The following is an 18,311-nucleotide window of genomic DNA, read 5'->3' on the forward strand; positions in this document are numbered from 1 at the left end:
CTTGCATCACTTTTATTCTGCCCACCTTTAAAAGCATCTACTGCCAATCCACCAAGTCTTTCTATAAAACGCAAAGAAACTAGATCACATGCATCAGTATGGAGTTCCCTAACCCATGGAGAAAAAGTAACTCAAGCTCTTAGTTGAGCCACCGAAAGTCTATTTGTTTGGGGAGTCGGTATAACAAAAACCCACATTGCCCTAGCCCAATTAGCTGAAGAGGTAGAATTATTAGCGAACCGCACAGCTGATAGTCTTTCCCTCTTTAATCAACAGTTACAAGCCACCTCCCAAATAACTATCCAAAACCGCCTTGCGTTAGATGCCTTATTACTCCAACATGGTGGCCTATGTCAATACCTCAACCTATCTAATGACCTATATTGCATTGCAATTCCAAATGTTTCCATTCCACTTAACCAACAGGTTAATAGTATTCGCAAAATAGCTACTCGTGTCAACGGCATTGCTGGCGTTGGCAACAGTCTACTTTCTCAAGTCTTTAATGTGCTAGGTTTTAATATTTCATCTTGGCTATCTAACCTACTTTCAGCACTCCTCTTAGTATTTGTACCTATTATTATTTTCTTTTGTGTTTGTTCCTGTATTATAAAGTATATCCAAAATAGTATAAACTCTGTAAGTGCCTTTGTCTATACCAAACTGTCTAATGAACCTAACGAAGAAAAGGAGCTATTCACCATCAACCCGTTTTTAAATGAGACCACCACATAAATGTTTCACTGCCCCACGACACGGGGGCATGTAACTATCTTATAGTTTTTAGCAAAGACTTTATATTATTTTTCCTTTTCTGTATAACTGCCGCGCGGCACTCTCACATTTATGTAACCTTGAAGTCTTGACTGTTAATCAAAATGAACGTGTTGTACTTTTCTCCGCTGGCATTAAGCTACATATGCGCATTCTGTAAATTTCATTTCTTATCTAAAAGTGTCATTTCTGCAGAAATGAAACTTATGTAGAAAATCTGCCTAGCAATAATTATGTAAAAGAAAATTATCCTATCTGTGTATTATAGTTAGTGTCATAGAGGCAGTCCAACAAACATCTATAAAAGAGGCAAAAAAGCAGGAAGCAGCAGAGACGACAATTGGAAAACTCTGCGGGCCTGATCACCCCGCAGACCGGTTCTCAGCCTCCCCGCCTGGGCGTATCCCAGCGAAAACAAAGGCCTCAGAAATCCGACAACTGACAACGATTCACCGTGTTACAGTATTGCTTTATATTTCCCATTCATGAGCTGTTGACCAGTTCTGGGACTTAAGGAGCCGGCAGCCGCACCTAGCTTTGGACTAGCTCCACTGTTGGAACGCAAGGGCTAGCTCTGGAACCTCGTGAACCAACGGACACCCTATAGATTAAGAGACACTAACTACTTACTCTAAGTTGTCTACTTGTGCCAACTCGGCGAACCTCGAGGGCGGCTAAAAGCTACCTCAATTCCGCCCCACAAGCCGCGCGCTTGCACAACTCTGCAAAGCCCGCGGCTCCCCTAAGCGGTGCCGGAGCTGCTATCCCAGCATTTTGCCACAATATTATTCCACTCCCATAGGCACAAAAATCTGTGGGGTTGTTAGTCACAGAAGAGCCACAGGAAGGAAGAGACTCCACCTCTTTCCCCTCAGGAGCCAAGGCTTTTGTCCCAGAAGACGGTTGACTCACACTTTAGACCTTCCTCACTCAGAGGAGGTCTAAACCTGCATCTATTAATTCTCAGCAAAGTGCTCTAACCAGCTGCTTATGGACTGGGCATTGCCCAAGGCACTCATCAACCCTCCTTTTGAGGCTAGGTCCCTGGGCAACCAGAAGGGGAGGATATATGGGGGCAGAAATACAACAAAACAAAGACAGTGTGGGTTAGTGAAGTGGGCACTGGGTTCCAGGGCCGTCCCACCACTTTTTGGGGGCCCTTGCCCCAAAGAAGCTAGCAGCAGCCGCTCCTCTTGGTTTTGAAGACCAGCCAGAGTGTTTTCATCCCTCAGAATCTAATAGCAGCAGCAGTGGCAGTGGAGGGACAGAGGAAGGGGGTGGCAAGCGGCTGAACATGAAGCCGGTGGCGGCAGGTAGCTGGACACAGGGGCATAGACGGAGGAAGAAAACAGAATAGGGGAGTGGGGGGAGGGCTGAGCATGCACATGCATGCGCACATGCCCCCCATGGGAAAGTCTGAGGGGGGAGGGGAAAGGGCCAAGGGGAGGAGTGCCATTGCCCGGTGCCGCACCACCCTGGCCACCTCCTGGCCTTGACCTCACCAGCCTTGGATGCTGCATTGGTCCTGGTCTATTGTAACAGACTTAAGATGAAGCAATTCCTCATTTCAGTTCTGGTTTAAATTTCCTTTGTGGGTTCAGCTGAAATGTGGAAGCACTAGCTGCTCTTCTTAGTTTTGCAGACCAGCCAGAGTGTCTTCATCCCCCAGAATCTAATAGCTCAGAGAAGCAACACAGGGGACTGGAGATGCAGGACCAGGAAGGATACCCCACTTTAAATTTTAAGGCCCAAGATGTAACCGCTGCCCATGGATATTCCTCTCTTCTCCCATGTTGTTCCATTGAACTATTTCCATCCCACCAACTCTTAAACCTAACAAACACATCGATTCTCAAAAGGAAAATGCCTATAAGTACAAGTCTCTCCGGTGTGTTGGAGTGAGAACCTGTCCACCTAAAACCTTCTGAAAGAAGGCACCAGGATGCACCCTTTACAGGAGACTTTGGGATCCAGGTAGTGAGGAGCAAAGATTCCCAGTAGTGGTAGTGGTGAGATAGTAATTCCCAGTGGTTAACTCCAGTGCAAGACCTCCCTCCCCAGCACTTGTGACTTCAGTTGGCGTGGGTGATCTTCTCCAGCAATCACTTGCACTTGAGGATGCTTGTCTTCCATGATTGCCTTGTCTGTGCATCTGAAGGTGGCTAGTCAGGCTGATCAGGGATTGACAGACTCTCTTACGATTGGTGATAAAGCCTCTGGAGCAGAGCAGCGACCCCTGGCAGCAAGGATCAACACCAAAGGAGTGGCAGGGAGCTCAGTGTGGGCCTCCATACCCAGTACCTGCCATTTTTGCTACATAGGTGAAAGAACCGCTGGGCAGCAGCTCTGGGTGAATCTCCCTTCCCAGTAGATCAGTTAAGTGGTAGTGTCCCTGGGTTGGACGGGAGATGACTATGATAAACTGGGCGTATCTACATGAGATGCTTTACTGTGCATTAGATTAAGCTAATGCACAGTAAAGCATCAGCCTGGGACTTACAGCCCAGTAAATTAAGCTAATGAACCATTTGCAAGTACCAAAAAATACGGGTACTAGATTAACACAAAATGATGTACTGTGCAGTAGCACATGTGTAGAGGCAATTGCCCACTGCTGACTGGGTAAGCACCGATGTGGGGGGAACTGTGCCAGCTGCAAGGCCAGCTGTCTTCCTGCCAGATAGGAATTGGGACCCATTCTGAAGCAGTCTTGGCTGCTGGGACAGCTCTCCCAGCCACATGGGGATTGAGACCAGCCTCCATGGCCTCTGTCATCCCCAGGCTGGCACCCAGGGGTGCTTGGAGCTCTCTCTGGCTGCTTCAGTGGGGAAAGCAGGGCAGAAGCACTCCTGGAGTTAATTGATCCCATCAGGAGTAAATTTTCTCTCTTGGGCACATGTTTACATGCATGCAGGGATGCAGTTTAATGTGTCTGTATTATGTGCAAAGAAAATTCAGAAACATAAATTTCACGTGTGATGTACCCACTGCTAACTGTTTGTAGCTTTAGCTAATACTTGTCTGAAAATAGGTTTTTTATGGTTGCATTTTTGTTTTTTTCACCTTTAGTAGTTATAGTTGACTGTTACTTGTGAGCCAGAACGTTGTTCCTTTTGGAGCACACAGTTAAAATGTATTTTTCCAGGTTTTTGTAGGGAGGCTTGAGTCAAAGTAGAACGTTTGCATAACAGCCCTGAATTTAAACCTGGCCCTTGCTACTGCCTGGTAGAAGGGTTATAGTTGTGCTGTGCTGTCTCATCTGGCTTACTCTACCCTCCCCACCACCACCACTCTGAAGTCACTAAGGCAGGGGCAGACAAAATACAGCCCACAGGCTGGATCTTGCTCGCCAAACCATTTTGTCCATCCTGTGGGGCCCCTAAACATGTAGAAAATTAATATTTCATAGATTTCACAGACATTAGGGCTGGAAGGGACTTTGTAAGATTATTGGGTCCAGCCTCCTGCCCAAAGGGCAGGAAGTCAGCTAGGGTCAAAGGATCCCAGCAAGATAACCATCCAAACATTTCTTAAACATGTCCAGAATAGGTGCATGTACCACCTCTGAGGGGAGTCTATTCTACGCCTTGGGGGTTTGGACAGTAAGTAAGTTTTTCCTTACGCCCAGCCTAAAATAGTTTTGCAGGAGTGTGTGACTGTTGGATCCTGTTATCCCTTGGGGTGCTCCACTGAACAGGTGTTCCCCCAGATCCTGATGCACAACCTTTATACACTTATAGGCTGCCACCAAGTCACCACTGAGCCTGCGCATCTCAAGGCTGAAGAGTCGCATAGCTCATAGCTTCTCTTCATAAGGCCTGTTCTCTTCCCCTCTGATCATGTGCATGGCTCTCCTCTGGACTCTTTCAAGATTCTCCACATCCTTCCTGAATTGTGGAGACCAGAATTGGATGCAGTACTCCAGCTGTGGCCTCACTAAGGCTGAATACAGTGGGAGAATGATATCCTGGGTCTTGCTTGAGATACATCAATAGATGCAAGCCAGATTTTTGTTCACTTTGCCTGCTGTGGTATCACATTGGTGGCTTATATTTATCTTGCGGTCAGTAATGACCCCATGTCTCTTTTGGTTGTGGTGCTAGACAGGGTAGCATTTGCCATATTGTAATATGTTGGTGGGGGGGGTTCCCCGAGGTGGAGCAACTTGCATTTCTCTGTATTGAATGCCATCAGGTTTTTATCCACCCACCTTGCAAGCCTATCAAAGTTGAGCCTATCCTCAAGTGTGGATGGACGTGTTCAAATCAGCAGGTCCAGATGCTCTCCACCCCAGGATGTTGAGGGACTTGGCAGGGGTTATTGCGGGGCCCCTGGCACGGCTTTATGAGCACTCGTGGTGCTCTGGCCAGGTGCCAGACGATTGATGATATCAAGATTTGGGGTGATGTGGGAACGTTAGTACGGAGAACAGATTACAGCAGGACCTGGACAGGTTACAGGGGTGGGCTAATGAAAATATTGTCTCCAAGATGAACATGGGCCGACAATGTAAGGTCACGGTCAGTAGGGTTAACCGTACCTTGTCGTGAATGCACAGATGCATCTCAAGCAGGGCCAAGGAGGTGATCCTCCCCTTTTATGCAACACTGGTCAGGCCACAGCTGGAGTACTGTGTTCAGTTCTGGGTGCCGCACTTCAGGAGGGATGTGGTTAGCACTGAGAGGGTCCAGAGGAGGGCCACCCGCATGATCTGGTGACAGCAGGGCAGACCCTATGAAGAGAGGCTACGGGACCTTAACCTGTTCAGCCTTTGCAAGAGAAGGCTGAGGAGGGACCTGGTAGCCATCTATAAGAGGCAGAGGGTAGGTTTAGGCTAGATATCAGGAGGCGCTACTTCATGGTCAGGGCTGCTAGGGTCTGGAACCAACTTCCAAGAGAAGTGGTGCAGGCTCCTACCCTGGGGGTGTTTAAGAGGAGGTTAGATGAACATCTTGCTGGGGTCGTTTGACCCCAGTATTCTTTCCTGCCATGGCAGGGGGTTGGAATAGATGATCTGCTCATGTCCCTTCCGACCCTAGAAACTATGAAACTATAAACTCAATAAGGGGTACCAGCAGGTTTTAGGAGAGACCTTGTTCCCCCTAGCGCCCCCCAGGGTAAGAAGGAATAACGGCCACAAGTTGTTAGAGAGTAGTTTTAGACTAGAGATCCGAAGACACTACTTCACAGTCAGGGTGGCTAAGATCTGGAACCAACTTCCAAGGGAAGTGGTGCTGGCTCCTACCCTGGCGGATTTTAAGAGCAGGCTTGATGTCTACATGGCTGGGGTTGTTTGAGCCCAGTTTTCTCTCCTGCCTGGGGCAGGGGGTCAGACCTGATGATCTACAAAGTCCCTTCTGACCCTACTTCTATGAATCTATGATACTTTTCCCCCATTTGATGTCATCAGTGAACTTGGCAAGATCGCTTCCGACACCAGAGTCTAGATCGGGGTAGGCAACTTTTTTGGCTGAAGTGCCAAAAAAACCACAATGTCTATCTTGGAAGGTGCCAGAGTGCTGACATGCTGGAGCCTGGAGCAGCTGTTTGCAGCCTCCTGGCTGAAGCTGGCCCACAGAGCCCAGTCTGCTTGCAGCAGGGCTTGCAGCCTCCCAGCAGCCTGCTGGGAGCAGCCTGGGCTTTGGGGCAGGCAGCAGCTGTTTAGAGCTTGGGCTGGCGGTGGTGCACAAAGCAAAATGGCCTTGCATGTCATGCTCGGCACGTGTGCCAGGGGTTGCTGATCCCTGGTCTAGATCATTTATAAAGACATTAAAGAGTACAGGTCTGAGAACAGAGCCTTGGGGACACCTCTGGTCATCAAGTGCCATATGGATTTGGTTCCTTCAACTACCACTCTCTGTGCCCAAGCACGGTGACAGTTCCCCAGGCATCTACTAGTGTAGTCAAGGCCACAGTTGTCCAATTTTTTCATAAGGACATCATCGGACACCAGGTGAAAGGCTTTTTAAAAGTCCAAATATATGGTATCAACCTCTTCCCTTTTGTCCAGATGATACGTCACCTGGTCCTAGAAGGAAATGAGATTGGTCAGGCAAGACCTTCCTGCAACAAACCCATGCTGGTTATCCCTTCGAATGTTGCCTTCTGTTAGCCTGTCAAGAATGGATTCTTTGATATTTTTTTCCAAGATCTTCCCAGGGATTAAGGTAGAACTGATTGGCCTGTAGCTTCCTGGATCTTCTTTCCTTCCTTTCTTGAAGATAGGCACCACATTGGCCCTCTTCCAGTCTTCAGGTACTTTGCCTGAGTGCCACAAGTTCTCGAATATCCTTGCCAGTGACTGTGCTATGATGCCTGCCAGTTCCTCTAGCACTCTTGGATGCAGTCTATCTGGACCAGCTGATTTGTGGGTGTCCAACCTCTCAAGGTGCTCCCTCACAAGATCTATGCCAATGGTGGGCATATATCCACCCTCATCCTGGTCATTCCGCATCACATTAAGCAGGGTGGCCCTTTTGGGCTGGTGAAAAATGGACAAAAAATAATCATTAAGCAGACTGTTTTTTTCCTGGGTGTTGTTTGTCAGGTGTCCCAATTGATTTAGCAGGGGTCCAATGTTGCCCTTGTTTTTTTCTGGCTCCCCAAGTAGCTGAAGATGGACTTTTTATTGTCCTTGATTCATGTAGCCAGTTTGAGTTTGGTTGCAGCCTTGACTTTCCTAGTTCACTCCCTGCAGGTGTGGACCAGTGCAGAATACTCTTTCTTAGTGGTCCATCCCTTGTAAGCCTGTCTTTTAAGTTGTAGGCAGTCCATGAGTTCCCTGTTGAGCTAAGGGAGTTGCTGAGCCCAATTACCATCTTTCCTATGGGTTGGGATGGACTTACCTTGTGCTTCTAGGATCACTTCCTTAAGGAGCAAGCATTCATCATGAACTCCCCTCCCTGTCAAATCACGGCCTCTCAGGGCCTCAGGAACAAGCCTCCTGAGCTTCTGAAAGTTGGCTTTCCTAAAGTCAGGGACTACTGCATGGCTGGCTGACTTGCCAGCTTTGCAATGGATAGTGAAAGTGATCAACTCATGGTCACTGTCACCCAACTTCCCTTTGATTCTTAGGTCGCTGATTAGTTCATCCCCTTTGGTCAGTACTAGGTCCAGCAGTGCCTTACCCCTTGCTGTCCCATACACTTCTTGAGACAGGTAGAGTTCATCCACCCATGTGACAGAGCTTTGAGACTGATTGGATTTGGCTGAGTGCTCTTCCCGTGAGATGTTTGGATAGTTGAAGTCTCCCATGACAACCATGCCCCAAGAATGTACAGCCTTGGCCAATTTCCTGGTGAATTCATGGTCGAGCTCTTGTTCCTGATTTGGAGGTTGGTAATAGATTCCAACCACTGTATCCCCTTTGCCACGTTCCCCTCGTATTCTCACCTAGAGGGTCTCTAGTCATCCTCCTTGGGTGCCAATATCAGCATGTAGGGACATGTAGCTCTCTTTCGTATAAAGCGCTACATCCCCGTCCCTTTATTCAGCATGATCTCTCCTATACAGGGTATAGTCATTTATACCTGTAGTCCAGTCATAGAAGGAGTCCCACCAGGTCTCTGTTAACTCTATGAGATCGTAGGCACTTCTGTTTAGCAGAAGGACCAGTTCCTCCTGTTTATTCCCCAAACTCCTGACATTAATGTACAGGCAAGTAAGTATGCCATTGGAAGCCCTAGGCTTCCTTGCACTTATGGGGAAGCTCTGCTCCTGAGCTGGGGTAGGAGTGGGTTCCCTTGAGCATCCTAACCTTCCCAACAGACCATTTCCCATCTCTGAAATGCAGATTGTGGTCATAGAAGTCAAAGCCTTCACGATGGCACCAGCACCGCAGTCTTCTGTTCACTACCTCAGTTCGTCTCAACCTCCTCAGCCCGTGACCCATTACTGGAAGGATTGAGGAAAAAACCCACCTGTGCCCTCAACCCCTTAAGCCCTACTTCCAGAGCCCTGTAGTTATTCATGACCCAGCTGGGATTGCTCTGAGCCATGTTATTTGTCCACATATGGATAAGGAGCATGGGGTAGTGGTCAGAGGGCCTGATAAGTTTTTGGATCCTCTCAGCCACATCCTGAATAATGGTTCCCGGGAGGCAGCAGACTTTCTGGGCTAAGGAGCTGGGCTGGTAGATAACTCCCTCTGCCCCCTCAGGAGGGAGTCTCCCACAGCAACCACTCTGTTTCCTCTTAGGGATGGTAGCTGGTTGTGTTTCTTCCTCATTCACAGGAGCTGGCAGCTCTGCAAGCTCTACTGGTGCGGTCAGGAGTTTGTACCTATTGCAGAGATGCAGTGGGGTGGTGACCTTGGTGCAGCGACACTTGGGGCCAGAGACAACCTTTGTCCAACCCCCTGGCTGGACAGTATGAGAGTGCCTCTTGGCTTTCTTTGACCTGACAGGCGACCTAGTTCTTCCCTCTTCTTCCTTGGGATGGTAGTAGGAGTCAGTCTCCTGTCAGCCATCCCTGATGGCATGCAGCCTCTGCACTGTGGTCCAGAACTCCAATATCTGCCATTCCAGAGACTCCAATGCAGAGCAAACCTCACAAGTGGAGGTGGCAATGCTCCTGATCACATGTGCCTGAAGTCATGCCAGGCAGACCCCACAGACAAGAGCCAGGGGCTCCATCTGAATGGAGGGTGGAACCATGGGTTCCATCTGGGTGGAGGCCTTGGAAGTGTGTTCATGATGCTCCAGTTGTGTGACTCCCTGGGGGTCTGGCTGAAGAAGGAGCTGTCGAGGGGGGCAGGGTAGGGGAGGGCATCACCCTCCTTGGATCCTCTCAGCTGCCCTGCAGGTGAACTAACTCCCACCAACCATGGTCCCCACCTACCTGCTGGCTCCGCTGGATGATGGGTTCAGGGTCCACTGGAGTCCTGTTGGGGGCCCCAGATCTCATGGGGATCTTCCACCTGTGCGTGTCACTCTGGAGCTGGGGCCAAACATTTATCTGCCCATGGATGCCTGTCAAAGATGACAGGAGTCAGGGGCAGTAGGACCCAGGGAAAGCTGGTGGCAGAAATAAACAGCCACAGTCCCCCCTACTCCACCCACCCTAGCCCCAGCCCCAGCCCCAGCCCTAGCCAGAAGCCTCTGTCCAGCAGGTGCTTCTGGAGGCTTCTGGCCTGGGACTGCTCCTGACTTCCTGCACCAAGGGAAATACAGATAAGGAGGAGGGAGGAAGGGAGGCCTGGGAGAAGCATGGGTGATGACAGGTGCTCAGGGTCGAGCCAGCTCTTGCAGTCCTGGCGCTGAAGCTGGGAACCATGTGGTGCCAACAGGTGGGTTGTGGGGGAGCAGGCAAATGTCTGCAGCAGGTGGGGGGAAGGGGCAGCAAGTGGGCAAATGGAGCATGGCAACAGCTGGGAGGAAGTGTGGGGCCTACGCCGGTGCACAGGGTCCATCACTGGTGGAGGGCAGTATGGGTAGGCTGGAGCATGGGGTGGGGGCTGCCAGGGGCTTTATGGAGCCAGGCTGTGCTGCTCAAGCCAGGAGAGGAGGGAGCCAGCCTGGATCCACAGAGCCCCTGGAAGCCTGGCTCCCACACTCGTGCCACCCCACTCTGGGCCCAACTGGCACTGGCCCTGCTGCACCAGTGTGGGCCCCGTACTCCTGCCCAGCTGTTACTGCACTCCACATGCCTACTCGATGCCCCTTCTCCCTGCCTGCTGCAGCCATTTCCCCACTCCCCCAACCCACCCACCACACTCTGGCATCACGTGGTTCCCAGTTGCAATGCTGGGACCACAGGAGCAGCTGGGACGTGGTACCGGAGTACCCATGGGGTGCTAGCCTGGGGGATAGCAGGGATCATTGGGGCTAGTTCTGATAAACATGGGGCCAGGAGAGCTCTGCCAGCTGCAGCAGCAACTGTCTCCTCTCCCCATGCACATCCCTCCTCTCCCCGTGCACAGCTGTCTTGGTCCCACAGACATGGGGACAAGCCTCATGCCCAGCAGGGCTTCCCGAAACAGCTGGGACTGGCTAAGAGCTGTCCCACTTCTGGGGCAGCTGCCAGCCAGTCCCAGAGAGGAAATCCCTGATCAGCTGAAGCCTGGCCAGGAGCTATACCATTTTGGATTTTCCAGCCCAGCTGGGGGTTGCCTGGGAGCTGCCTTAGAAATGAGGCAGCTCCTCACTTCAGATTCCCTCCACTACTAGCAATGTGTGTCAAACCTGGAACCCCAGAAATCTGCACAGGAGTTAAGGGGGATTTCTTATTTTGTGTGGAAAATCATAGGGTTTAGGGTCACAAGCCAACAGGCCATAGGGAGAGAAGCTATGTTGTAAAAGGTAAAGAAACATCAACACTGTGGTAATATATAGCCAGTACCATAATTCCCACCTCCTGCCACATCTAAACTATTAGGACATTTGCTGAGAAAAGCAGTCAGACAGGTCTGACAGCTCATGTAGGTTCCTAGCCATGTTACAGGAACTCCATCAAACTCAGGAGGTGCCCAGTCCAACCAGGGGAATTGCCTTGTTAGACCTGGTCCTGGCGACAAGTGACAACCTGGTGAGAGGACTGTGGGTGCTTGAATACCTGGACGATAGTGATCATCACGTACTGGAATTCACCATCCAGCCCAGAGTGTCAAAAGCCTGCAGCAAGGCAGAAGCCCTGGACTTGAGGAGGGTGGATTTCATTGAGCTGAGGAAGGAGGACTCAGGAAATTATAGGCGCGTTAGTCTTACCTCGGTCCTGGGGAAGTTTTTTGAGAAAATTATCCAGGAGCTCATCTGCAAGGGGCCAGCAGGGGAGATCATGCTTACGGGCAACCAACATGGGTTCAGTTGAGGTAGGTCCTGTCAGACCAACATGGTTTCCTTCTATGACCATGTCACAAAATCCTTGGATGCAGGTGTCGTGGTGGATGTAGTCTTTCTGGATTTTAGGAAGGCCTTCAACACTGTCTCTCACCCCATTCTCATTAAAAAAATAGGAGATTGTGGTGTTGATGCCTACACAGTCAGATGGGTCACCAATTGGCTGGAGGGCCACGCCCAGAGAGTATTGGTGGATGGGTCATTTTTGGCCTGGAGGGATGTGGGCAGTGGGGTCTCCCAGGGCTTGGTCCTTGGGCCCACACTGTTCAACATCTTCATCAGTGACTTGGATGAGGGGGTGAAAAACACCTTGTTTGAATTCACAGATGACACTAATATGTGTGGAGAAGTGGGCACACTAGAAGGGATGGACATGCTGCAATTGGATCTGGATGGGTTACAGGGATGGGCAGATGAGAATAAGATGGGGTTCAATACTGAAAAGTGCAGGGTCTGCACCAGGGGGATAGAACCAGCACCATATCTACAGGCTGGGGAACTCCCTTCTCATCAGCATAGAGGCAGAAAAGGATCTTGGAGTCATTATAGACTCCAAAATGAACATGGGCTGCCAATGTGGGGACGCAGTCAGGAAGGCTAACCTCACCTTGTCATGCATCCACAGATGCATCTCGAGTAGGTCCAAGGAGGTCCCTTCCGACCCTACCAACTAGGAAACTAGGAAACTATCTCTGGAAATGCCTCCAAACAAGCCTTTAGTTTTTAGAGTACTCAAACAACATCCTGTAGCTTCCCCCAGGTCTGAGTCCAGCCTCTTAGTCCACAGTCCTCACTGATGGAGCCAGTGAGATCTCCATTTGCACTGTGCAGTCCTCTTCATAGGGCTGACCAGGTTCCACTTGCAGGCTGCTGTATCTTCCCTTTACTGCAGTCTCAAGTTTCCTTTTTCTTTTCCCCTTACCTACTAGCCCCTGGGGTGTCTTGAAGTTGTAGTCCAAATTAACAGTCAGCACTGTTCTGCAGAATGCCCCCTGGTTCTTCCTGCTGTTACTCACATTACATTCACATTACTATATGTTGCAGATGACTCTTGTTTGTATTTTATAACCCTAGATGCTGGATATTTCAATCTGAAAATTACTTCCCCCTTTTCATGGAACTGCATAAAGAACCATGACACACCTTCCCTTCAAGCTGCAGCTTGCATCTTTGACTCGATAGGGAGCAAAGTGGTTATTTTGTCATTCAGTCTGCATAATCACAGTTTATTTGGGACTCCTACCACTTTCAGGGAAGTTAGAATATTTCTGTGTGCTACGGGTGCTGACCCTCAGGTTGCATAAAGCAATATAGTTGAGGCGGGAAATGAGCTAGTGGCTTTATGCCTTCTTTGTGCTAGTCCTGATCCTCAGTCTTTTATGCCCTCAGCAGGCATGTCTACATATGCAATCAATTCAAAGTAGGCTTACTGCTGTCTAAAAATACTGTGCATTAAGTCACTGGGGAGCATGTCTACATGTGCTTCCTCTAGAGAGCAGATTGATTCCAATGGGAGCAACTAGAAAAGGGATGATCATACCCTGTTCTCCCTCCCTGCAGCAGCCAGGGGAGCTCCAGACTCCTGCTGGGTGTTATGCCAGGAGCTGGAAGAAAGCATGGGACCAGGAGACAGCTGTCTCCTGGCCCCATACACATTTGCAGGTAACAAATTAACTCTGCTGTTAACTAATTGACTGTTCAGTAAGTGTCCTCATATGTAGACAACAACACTTTACTGTGCAGTCAATTGTGCAGTAAAGCATCTCAGGTAGATGTGCCCAGCCAGACTACTGATTTTAACTAGAGAGATCTGAAAACTACTGCAATCTGTTCCAGTTTCTAGTGACCCTTTGGAATCAATACAACAGTTGAGGACACCAGAGTGCATGATAGTTACAGCTCTACCTTATTTTCCTGAGTCAGGTCATTATATTAGTTAGAAGGAGGATAGCTAGATGACGACCAGATATTTCAGTTCATTGGCCAAACTGAAAAACTGGGAAAGAGCTTAATACAGATCCTGGATCCTTACCCTATCCTCTGATGTGCCCACATTTCCCCACAGTTTAGTATCTTCCACAAAACTTAATCATTAAGCTTTCCACTCTCTCATACAAGTCATTAATAAATATGTTAAGGAGCATGGGTCCAAGCACAGATCCCTGGGGGTCACCACTGAAGACAGCCCTCCAGGATGAGGCCAGCCTATCAATTACAACTCTCTGGGATCAGCCTCTAAGCCAGTTGTTCACCCACCTCATTGTAGACTGATCCAGCTCATCACCCTCCAATTCATTTGAGAGAATCTCGTGGGAAACAGAATCAAAGGCTTTACCAAAGTCTAAGTAAATGACATCAACCTCATGTTCCTTGTCCAGATGGTTAGTTACCTGGTCATAGAAGGACAACAGGTTTGTCATGCCTGATCTACCCCCCAGGTACCCCTTAGTTGATCTGGGAGAATAAAATTTGCTTTGGGAGCCTGGAGTCAGGAGTCAGACATCCGGATGACACGACAGGCCTAATGAAGTTTGTCAGTAAATAATCACCACAGTTCTCATGGTGTTTGCTTGCAGGAGAATGCTAACATTGGTGCATCTGCTGGTGGATCTGGATCTGGGGACTGTTCATTTGGAGCTTCTTGGTAGAGAACCTTAGTCTTCTGAATGATAAACATCAGTCACATTTTCTTGTATTCATCAGTAAAGACATGAATGATTGCCTGAAAGTCTACTTTTGAGTGAACATATACAATAGTATCACCAGAATACTGAAGCTTACTGATTGAGGTCAGCGTTGTCTAGGTTTTGGCTTGGAGTTGGCCAGGGTTAAACAGCTTACCACCCACTTGGTAGTTTAACTCCACTGTGGCTGTAAGCTTGTTGGTGGGCAGATTGTAGCAAGGAATATTGTAAAGGATTCACAGCAAGGAATATTGAGAAAAGTGTTGGACAGATGATATGGCTTAACTCTTGTTTTAACTTCAATGGGATCTGTGATAGTTCCATTACTGAGAACCACTGCTCACATACCATCATGGAGCATGCAGAGGGGTGACACATTTTGGTGGCATCAAGAGTCAGTGCATACATGCTGATGGCAGTGGTATATTGGCTCCCCAACAGTTTAAGATGGAGAGTCATGAGGTACTCATTAATTCCAATAGGGAAATCACTGAGCTGGTTTATGAGTTCATTCTTAATGGCAAAACCAACTTTGTGAAGTTGGCATTCTCCTTCCTGTTTAAACTTCCAGAAGAAGGTATGGTTGTCTGCATGTTGTTTGAGCTGCCCATATCCTGCTTGCTGGGTGTTGCTCAGTGCAGCTACATCAGTGTTTTGCCACCTATATTCTCAGGCCACGATTGAAGTGCAGTGCTCTGGGTGTTCTCTATTAGAGTTGTCTGTGAGGGTCCTGATGGTCCAGGTCCCAAAATCAATGGTGCGTCTTTCCTGGTATTTTTTGACCACAGTAAAGGTGATTTCACTGGACACAGGTATCCAGTCAAGAAGAAATACAGAATAATGTATTAGGCTATGTTTAGGGCACCTTTTCTAGCTCCCTGTCCGCATGGGGTGATCAAAGTGGATCCTGAAGACAGCTGATCGGTCACAGTTTGTTACCTGTCAGTTTTGTGTTCTGGAGAACCCTTGAGCAGACTCATGAACGACTCTTTCACAGTCCATCCCCCGCCCCACACCCCTTGACTGAACCAGAACTAATCAGAAGAAGGACTTACAAAAGGCACTGAAGATGCAGTCAAAGACACACCTCAACCCCTCAGGACAGGATAGTAAACACCCTGGTCTGATTTACATTGCAGATGAGACAGGGCAGCACCTTCATTAGCATTCAGGATGGAGAAAAGAGATTCTAAGGAAAGGACCGCACTGAACTCTGGGACTAGACAAGCAGGGGAGCACTGCATGATGGGGCATCCCTGCTCAAAATGCTAATCATCCCACATCTGCACACACCCAGCTCAGCATTTATCAGACCAATTCTAGTAATGACTCTGTTACTGGTACCCAAAACACTGAATCTGCCTGTTTGCATACTGAGCTTCCTCAGGGTAATGCCACCCATAGCCAGGAGTGATCAGTTCCTACTATCCAGCATATAAGCCATTGATCACTCATAAACTAACCTAGTGTTCTCCCTTGAGCCCCTGCAAAAACCCCAGCCTCAGCTCCAGTCTCTGTCCTGGTGCTTGGATCCAAAAGCTGCACCAGCTCCACTCCTTTTCTGCCTGGAACACAATCAGTGAGTGAGCTGTGGGCTCTGCCTGTCAACAAACATCTTGGAACCTTGCAGTGATGAGACCCCCAACTCTCTTTCTTTCTTTCTAACCCTCTTTTGTTTAAGCCCACTTTCTAAACCTCAGACTTGGTTCAATCCCTCTCCTCCCTTTCACTCCAGGCACAGCTTTCTAAACGTGACTTTTAGGGCTGTGCGAGGCTTCGGACAGTGCTTCGGATCCAGAGAAGCTTCAGACACTTAGGCGTATGAAGCAGCATGTCCAGATTGAAGCACTGGCTTTGTTAAGCTTTCCAAAATGGTTCACAGCTTCCAAAATACTTCGGAAAAGCTTTGGAGCTGCTTTGGAGAGCCAGCCATAGGGTATAATGGGGAATCAATGAAATATCTATAACTTTGTTGTTTATTGTCTGATTTGGATGAAACTTGCAGGAACAGTAGCCTCTACTGAGTGCATGGAGCCTGCCAAGCTTCAAGATAATTGGTGCAGGAGTTCGGGTGGAACTACACCCCAAATTCCTGAAAGCAAAACTCACATCACGTGCATGTGTGACACCACAGGGAGGTGAAAACTGTAGGGATGGTGGCCTCTGGTGAGGCCACAAAGCCTGACAAGTTTCAAGAAGATAGGTGCAGGGGTTTGGGGGTAACTGCACCTCAAGCTGCGGGCAAGCAAAACTCGTGACATGGGTGACACTGTGTGGATTAAGGTCCAGCAGAGTGAAAGCTGCAGGGGTAGTAGCCACTGCTGCGGCCATGAAGCCTGCCAGCTGTTGAAGATATAGGTGCAGGGCTTCTGGTCTCTGGGGCCCTGCACCTCTAGATGCTGACAGGGAAAATTTGTGACATGGGTGCTTGTGGGACTGACTGTCTCTGTCTTGGGGAGGGGAGAGGGGGGAGGGGAGGGGGACTACTGCAGGCCTGGCTGCTAAGCTACTGTGTTACCAGTTTCCAATCAATCATGATTCACTCAGGGACCAGTCAATTCACTTAGGGACACAGTTGCTAGCTAATGTTACTAGTTAATTAGCAACAATTAACATCTAGTTGATGTCATCTTCTTGGACTTCCAGAAGGCCTTCAACACAGTGTCCCACCCAATTCTGGTGGGCAAGCTGAGGGACTGCGGCATTGATGAGTGCACAGTCACATGGGTGGCAAACTGGCTCCAGGAGCATACCCGGAGGGTGGTGGTGGATGGGTCGATGTCGACCTGGGAGGGTGTGGGCAGCGGAGTCCCCCAGGGCTCGGTCCTTGGGCTGGTGCTGTTCAACGTCTTCATTAGCGACTTGGATGAGGGTGTGGAGAGCACCCTGTTCAAGTTTGCTGATGACACCAAGCTGTGGGGTAAAGTGAATACACTGGCAGACAGGGACTGCATCCAGGCAGACCTGGATAGGTTAGAGAAGTGGGGAGATCTGAACAGGATGGGGTTCAACAAGGACAAGTGCAGAGTGGTGCACCTGGGGAGAGGGAACCAGCATTATGGTTATAGGCTAGGGGCTGATCCTCTCAGCAGCACAGAGGCAGAGAGGGATCTTGGAGTCAGGATTGACCCCAGGATGAATATGAGTCGCCAGTGCGACGAAGCAATAGGCAGAGCCAACGTACCCTGTCAACAAGGAGATCACTAACAGGTCCAGAGAGGTCTTGTTCCCCCTGTATGCGCTGCTGGTCAGGCTGCAGCTGGAATACTGTATCCAGTTCTGGGTGCCGCACTTCAAGAGGGACATGGGGAACCTGGAGAGAGTCCAGAGGAGGGCCACTCATATGGTTGGGGGCCTCCATGGCCAGCCCTATGAGAAGACTGGAAGAGGGCCAACGTGGTTCCCATCTTCAAAAAAGGGAGGAGGGATGACCTGGGAAACTATAGGCCAGTTAGTCTTACCTCGATCCTAGGCAAGCTGTTCAAGAAACTTATTCTGGCACACATCCAGGAGGGGCCAGCAGGGGACTGCATGCTTAGGGGCAACCAGCACGGGTTCATCAGTGGCAGGTCCTGTCAGACCAACCTGGTGGCCTTTTACGGTCAGATCACCAGATCATTAGATGCAGGGGTAGCAGTGGACATAGTCTTCCTGGACTTCCGGAAGGCTTTTGACACTGTCTCTCACCCCGTTCTCATTAAGAAACTGGAGGGCTGTGGCGTAGACACCCACACAGTCAAATGGGTCGCCAACTGGCTGGAGGGCCGCACTCAGAGGGTGGTAGTGGATGGGTCCTTCTCGACCTGGAAGGACGCGGGCAGTGGGGTTACGCAGAGCTCGGTCCTCGGGCCCGCAGTGTTCAACATCTTCATCAGTGATTTGGACGAGGGGGTAAAAAGCACCCTGTTCAAATTTGCTGATGACACTAAGATGTGGGGGGACGTGGGCACACTAGAAGGAAGGAACAGGATACAATCAGACCTAGACATGTTACAAGGGTGAGCGGATGAGAATAGGA

The sequence above is a fragment of the Crocodylus siamensis genome, chromosome 4 (assembly GCF_052110815.1).
Source record: "Crocodylus siamensis isolate JL-2025a chromosome 4, ASM5211081v1, whole genome shotgun sequence".
NCBI classification, from domain to species: Eukaryota; Metazoa; Chordata; order Crocodylia; family Crocodylidae; genus Crocodylus; species Crocodylus siamensis.